Here is a 7,760-nt window from a genome sequence, read left to right as displayed (position 1 = left end):
ATGCTTTGAAATACAAAGACCCTGGTTGTCCTAATATTTCTTGTATTATTGGAGAATGAAAGATTAAAAAAGCCTTGCTTGACCTTGGAGCTAGTGTGAATTTACTTCCATATTTAGTTTATCAAGAACTCAATCTAGGCGAGCTAAAACCTACTTCGGTAACACTTTTACTTGCTGATAGATCTGTTAAAGTGCCAAGAGGTATGGTAGAAGACGTGTTGGTCCAAGTTGATAACTTTGTATATCCTGTCGATTTCATAGTTTTAGATACACAACCTATCGAAGCTTGTAATGCAATTCCTGTAATTTTAGGTCGTCCATTTTTAGCAACTTCTAATGCTCTTATAAATTGCAGGAATGGAATAATGAAGTTGTCATTTGGTAACATGACCTTGGGGATTAATGTGTTTAATCTTTGTAAGCAACCAAATGACAAAGGAGATGAAAGTGAAGATGAAAATCTTATTGAAACTCTTGTGGAAGAAAACATTCAAGAAGGGAGTACTCGTGACCAATTAGATATTTGTTCAATTGAAACTGTTAAAGAAAATATTGAAATTGATCTTGATGATTTTATTAGGTATCACCCGTTACCAGGATCAGAAAAAGAATTTGAGGCGAAATATACGAACAAAGACGAACCTCCCATATTGGAGTTAAAACCCTTGCTAGAAGAATTGAAGTATGCATTTCTTGGAGAAGATGAAACATATCCGGTGGTAATTTCTTCCAAAGTAGCAAGTGATGAAGAAGGTAAATTAGTTGATAAGCTTAAAAGACATAAAAATGCAATTGGTTGGACACTAAAAGATCTCAAGGGCATTAATCCACTAATTTGCACTCACAAAATTCACTAGAAGAAAATGCAAAAACATCTCAACAACCACAAAGGAGATTAAATCTACACATGAAAGAAATTGTGAAAACTGAAGTTCTCAAACTACTTGATGTTGGGATTATCTACCCTATTTCTGATAGTAAGTTGGTAAGCCCAACACAAGTAGTTCCGAAAAAATCTTGCATCACAGTGATAAAAAAATGAAAAAGGTGAATTGTTAACAAGTCGAGTCACATCTAGTTGGCGGATGTGTATTGATTATAGAAAATTAAATGACGCCACTCGAAAAGATCATTTTCCACTACCATTTTTGGATCAAATTTTAGAAAGAGTAGCAGGTCATCCATACTACTGTTTTCTTGATGGATATTCAGGTTATTATCAAATTCCCATTGCACTCGAAGATCAAGATAAAACTACATTCACATGTCCTTTTGGAACATTTGCATTTAGAAGGATGCCGTTTGGATTATGCAATGCCCCAGCAACATTTCAAAGATATATGCTAAGCATTTTTTGTCACATGGTTGAAAATTGTTTGGAAATTTTCATGGATGATTTAACTGTCTTCGGGAATACATTTGATAATTGTCTTGAAAATTTGGAAAAAATTTTAAAAAGATGCGAGGAAAAAGGTCTTATTTTAAATTGGGAAAAATGTCATTACATGATTACTTCTGAAATTGTTTTGGGACATGTTGTGTCATCTCATGGAATTGAAGTTGATAAAGCAAAAGTTGATGTCATTGCCAATTTACCCCCTCCAAAAACCATTAAAGAAATTCGCTCATTTTTGGGACATGCTGGATTTTATAGGAGGTTTATAAAGGACTTTAGTTTAATCTCTAAACCCATTTGTAACCTCTTAACAAAAGACAGTGCATTTGAGTGGACTCAAGAATGTCAAAATGCTTTTGATAAAATCATTCGACATTTAACATCAGCTCCTATCATGCAACCTCCTGATTGGTCTTTACCATTTGAAATCATGTGCGATGCGAGTGATTATGCAGTCGGTGCAGTATTGGGTCAAAGAAGAAACGGTAAGCCTTATGTGATATATTATGCAAGTAGAACTTTAAACAATGCTCAAATGAATTACTCCACAACTGAAAAAGAACTACTTGCTGTAATATTTGCATTAGATAAATTTCGTTCTTATTTGATTGGATCAACAACTATCGTGTTTACTGATCATTCTGCTATTAGATATTTGTTGACCAAACAGGATGCAAAGCCACGACTGATACGATGGATTTTGTTGCTCCAAGAATTTGACATTGTGATCAAAGATAAAAAAGGAACCGAGAATGTCGTAGCCGATCATTTATCGAGACTAGTAACAGGATCATCTTGTGAAATGACACCAATTAACGATAATTTTCCTGATGAACATCTATTTTCAGTTACTACTACACCTTGGTTTGCTAACATAGTAAATTTTCTTGTGACAGGAAAAATGCCACCGCAATGGAGTTCTCAAGATAAAAGAAAATTTTTGAATGAGGTAAAAAACTTTTATTGGGATGATCCGTATCTGTTCAAGTATTGTCCGGATCAAATTTTTCGACGTTGCATACCCGACAATGAGGTAAGTAGTGTCATTAAATTTTGTCATTCAGAAGCATGCGGAGGACATTTTTCTTCAAAGAAAACAGCTGCAAAAATCTTGCAGTGTGGATTTTATTGGCCCACTTTGTTTAAAGACACCCACGAAATCTGCAAGATCTGTGAAAATTGTCAAAAATTGGGTGCGATTTCAAAAAGAAACATGATGCCTTTGAATCCTATTATTGAAATTGAAATCTTTGATTGTTGGGGAATAGATTTTATGGGACCTTTTCCACCGTCGTTTGGATACTTGTATATTTTAGTTGCAGTTGATTATGTTTCCAAATGGATAGAGGCAATTCCATGTCGAACAAATGATCATAAAATCGTCATCAAATTTTTAAAAGAAAATATTTTTAGTAGATTTGGAATTCCTCGAGCCATGATAAGTGATGGGGGAACTCACTTTGTTAATAAACCATTTGCTTCATTAATGAAAAAATATGGTATTACTCACAAAGTAACTACTCCTTATCATCCTCAAACAAATGGACAAGTTGAATTAGCTAATAGGGAGATAAAGCAAATTTTGGAAAAAACTGTTAACTCAAATAGAAAAGATTGGTCTCTGCGACTTAATGATGCACTTTGGGCATATCGAACAGCTTTTAAAACATCATTGAATATGTCTCCCTATAGGTTGGTTTATGGAAAACATTGTCATTTGCCTGTGGAATTGGAACATAAAGCTTATTGGGCGATCAAAACTTTAAATTCAAGCATGGATGATGCCAACAAATTGCGTAAATTGCAACTTAATGAACTTGATGAACTCAGAAATGACGCGTATGAGAATTCAAGGATTTATAAAGCAAAAATCAAATCATTTCATGATAAAACAATTCTTAGAAAATCTTTTGAGATTGGTAAAAAAGTTTTGCTTTATAATTCTCGACTTCACATATTCCCAGGAAAATTACGATCAAGATGGACAGGCCCATATGTTGTAAAGCATGTGTATACTTATGGAGCTGTGGATATTGAAAATCCTAAAAATGGTGATGTTTTTAAAGTGAATGGACAAAGGCTTAAACCATTTTTGGAAAATAAAATCTTTCAAGAAGAGTTTATTTCCCTTTCTGATCCTTGATTTTTTTTGTGTTGCATTTAATTTTGTTTGTTTTTATTTCAGGTTTCCTTAATCTTTTTATTTTCCCGGTTAAATGGCGGATAACGGTACTCCGTGACTCTCATAGTCGGTTTAATCAGTTTCCCATAATTGCTGATACAAAAATAAAAAAAAATATTTCTTTTCTTTTCAAAATGGATGAAATTCTCTCAAAAATTTGTAAATATTTTCCCTCTGTTTCTGAAAATGTTCTAAGAAAAATTTATGCAGGAAGGTGTGAAAGATTGAGATTGCTAATGCAAAAAGGAATTCCAGAAGATATTCGTCTTGTAATAGAAGCTAAGGTCCGATTAGGAGGAGAAGTTCCACAATCATTGCTCATTCGGTATTTGCCTGGATTAGGAAAAAGCACTTATGCGAAAAAACGAAGGGCCAAAAGTTTAGGGGTTTGTCATAAGTGTGCAAGATGGACTTGTGACAAACGATGCAGATCTTTGAGATGTGTTTCCAATAACAGAGAAGATAAAATTGGTTTCATTAAGAATGGGCTGAGTAAGGAGTCTTTAGATAACATCTTATTGACTCTTGAGACGCATTCTAGTGGACATGTGCATATTGAACTTCTCCGTTTATGGAAACAATTCCAAGATGAGCGTCATAGTCTTGGGAATCCGACTAAAAAAGACCCTGTTTGCCAATTTATAAGAAAATTGGATGGGAAGCATATCCTCGACTCATAGAAGGCGTTGAAGCCGTTTCTGGACGTAAAACCAGAGGAAAATTGTGAGCCACAATCACACTACTGTTTACATGCATGTGTGTCATTATTGTTTTTACTGTTTATTCTGTTTACAACTGTGACCCATAGTTTTGTCCTGATAACATATTACCCCTATAAAATCTCTCATCTTTCTCTCTATTTTCGCAGAAAAAAAAAGAAAAAAGTAAAAAAACATGGCTGGAACCTCTGCACAATCATTGAAAAATATTTGTGTATTTTGTGGGTCGAGTCCTGGAAAAAATGAAGTGTTTGTAGAAGCAGCGAATAATCTTGGAAAGATATTGGCTGAGAGAAAAATTCACTTGGTATATGGGGGAGGTAATATTGGGTTAATGGGATCTGTTTCAACATCTGCTCATCTTGGAGGTAGTCAGGTTTTGGGTATTATTCCTACAGCTTTAGCTGAAGGAAATATTACAGGTGTTACGATTGGTGAGGAATTAAAAGTTTCTTCTATGTATGAAAGAATCACAAAAATGATTGAAAATTCTGATGCTTTTATCGCACTACCAGGTGGTTTTGGTACATTAGAAGAAATTTTTCACACTGTTTCTTGGGCACAACTTAATATCCATAATAAACCTGTGGGCTTGTTGAATATCAATAATTATTATGACAGTTTGTTGACATTTCTTGATAAAGCTGTGGAACAGAATTTCATTTCAGAAAATTCACGAAGGATGCTCATCTCTGCTTCGACTGCCGACCAATTAATTGATGATTTGGAAGCTTTTGTTCATAAACCTGATCCGATGATAGCAAAGATCAATTGGTCGCAATCAAGCAGTAAGAAAAGAAAGTTGGATCATTGATTCAAAAGTCGTGGATTGGTTTGCGTTTGTTTCAGTTTGTTATCTTCAATAAAATTCAAGGTGATATCTCTTTCATTATGTACTCTTTATTAATAGTTATTTTGACATTAGGGACAATGTCATATTCTGTTTGGGGGGAGAACAAACTTATAAAAAAAAATATTAAAAAAAATAAAAAAATAAAAAATATATATTTAAAATAATATATTATTTTAAAATAAAACCATGTTTATTGTTTGTATCTTAGTAATTTTTGCAAAAATATCATACATTACATGTTTGAAAGGTTTAAATTAGAACATGTATTAATCTATTTAAGGATGTTTAAATTTTTATTTGAAAAAATGTCAATTTTAATATTCTGATCAATATAAAAATATGATTTATGAAATCTTTTTTAGTGATTAACCATTGTGATAAAATCAGGTATTAAAGTATATGGCCCAAGATATACCTTATAAGAGTGCCTAAAATTTTAAACTCACACATATTTTGTGAGTGAGTGGAGAGGACTGAGAAAACAGCTTTCGAGCCTTTATTGATCATGAGAGAGGCTATCTATTGTTTAGATCTTGAGTTCTTATTTTGAAAAAAAAATGATATTTCCTGAAGAAAAAAAAAAAAGAAAAAAAAACAAAAAGAAAGATGTTGAAGATCTATGTAATTTTTAAGTTATATGCTACGACCCATTTATCTCTCATAAAAGAAAAAAAAAAAAAGAGAGAAATTTATTGTACAAATTAAATAAATATGTGGTCAAGAAGCATAAACTTAGTCTGATTCCATGATGTTATGAAAAAAAAAAAAAAGATCAGAAAAAATATATAATAAGAACAACTAGATTTTGAATCAATGGATTTTCTATCTTTTGATTAGTTTGGCTCGTTTGTCTGTCTGCATTCTGTAAACCATTTTTCTGAGCATTTATCTGTATTCCAACTCCATGAGAGAAATCGTTGCCATAAATTGAAACATTTATTAACCTGTGAGGATATGGAGTTGAGACTCTTACTAGGAATTTCTGAAGGCCGTGTACATTTAACTACCTGAAATAAGCTTTGAATTGATCATCTCAAATTATTTCATAAATTATAATTATGATGATCTTGATATAACTTTGACAGTTTTCAAATTTAATTTAAACACTTAGATAGTTTTGATTACATTTCTATTTAAATTAATCAATATGTTTTGTATTGCTATTAACGCTTAAATTGCTAGGGACTAGCAATAAGCTGGTTGGGAGGTGTGATAAACATAAAAATTGTACATTAATTAAATGTTTTATAATATAAATATATAGTTTTTGTTTTATTAAATGTTTAAATATTATATGTTTTATAATAAATTGTATAAAATATAAGTTGTTGTGTAATTACAAGTTTTTACTATTTTTTACAGGTTCGATAAAACAAGAATAAACTTGGCGTTGCAAATGGGATTAAGATTATTCTTGGACCTGTAGAAAGTTGATTATAATATCTACAATATTGTTGACAAGTATTAGATAAAAATCCTCTTACAATTGAGATCAAATTAAGCAACAAATAAAGTTACCAAAGGAGTAGCAGTTTTACCATGCTCTAGTATTTTGACCATATCTCTCAAATTACTTGGTCAAATGGTTTGAAAAAAAATACCACAACTAGACAACTCAATTATCCACATGTTTCTTTTTATGTGAAGAAGCAAATTCGGAGAAGAAGATTTTCAAAAGTGATGTGTAATATAATATAATATCTTGGAACACCAATGAAGACTTATGTGTAAAAAAAATAATATTTTATTTGTGGTTGTCTCCCCGAAATTGGCTATAAATAGGGGTGCATTATAATGTATTGAGATATCTCTCATTCTATGAACAAACATTTGAGTTAATAATATTTCTCTCTATATTTTTCCTTTATTTCTTCATTTAAATACAATTAGCATGTTAGTTTCATATTCAAAGTTTTACACTTTGAATAATGAATAGCTAACTTCCTAAAGTTGAGATGATAAGGTGAAACTCTTGGCATGATAATAAGGTTATTAAAAGGTAAGAATCTATGTTTTATATTATTTAATCATTATTTATTGTTTATGTTATATTTATTTCTTTAAGCATTTTTATACCCTACTTATAAGTGGGAGTTTTGATTTATTGTTGCTATATGTTACACTAAATTCTTGGAACCATTTAAATGTTTGTTTGGTATTACCAACCATTTAAAGTGGATGCCTTGATTTATTATATATGAATATATTATAATATTAAATTCTTGGAACCATTTAAATGTTTGTTTGGTTTTACCAACCATTTAAAGTGGGAACCTTGATTTACTATATATAAATATATCATAATATTAATTTCTTGGTACCATTTAAATGTTAGTTTGGTTTTACCAACCATTTAAAGTGGGAACCTTGATTTAGTGTTTACAAATATATATAGCACAATAAATACTTGACCACATTTATAAGTTTTGGTATATATTATATACTTATAAGATAATAATTTATAACATAATATAAATATGATTATTTAATATATTGGAACCATTTTATTAAGTGGATTTCAATATTGTTCGTTAATGTTAACTTTATTAAAATACCAAGAGTGGATCCTTTAATCTCAACTACTTAAATTAAAATTTGAACAATTAAAAT

The sequence above is a fragment of the Primulina huaijiensis genome, chromosome 4, assembly GCF_012295235.1.
Source record: "Primulina huaijiensis isolate GDHJ02 chromosome 4, ASM1229523v2, whole genome shotgun sequence".
Taxonomy (NCBI): domain Eukaryota; kingdom Viridiplantae; phylum Streptophyta; class Magnoliopsida; order Lamiales; family Gesneriaceae; genus Primulina; species Primulina huaijiensis.
The sequence above is the reverse complement of the archived record's forward strand: the minus strand, read 5'-3'. Positions refer to the sequence as shown.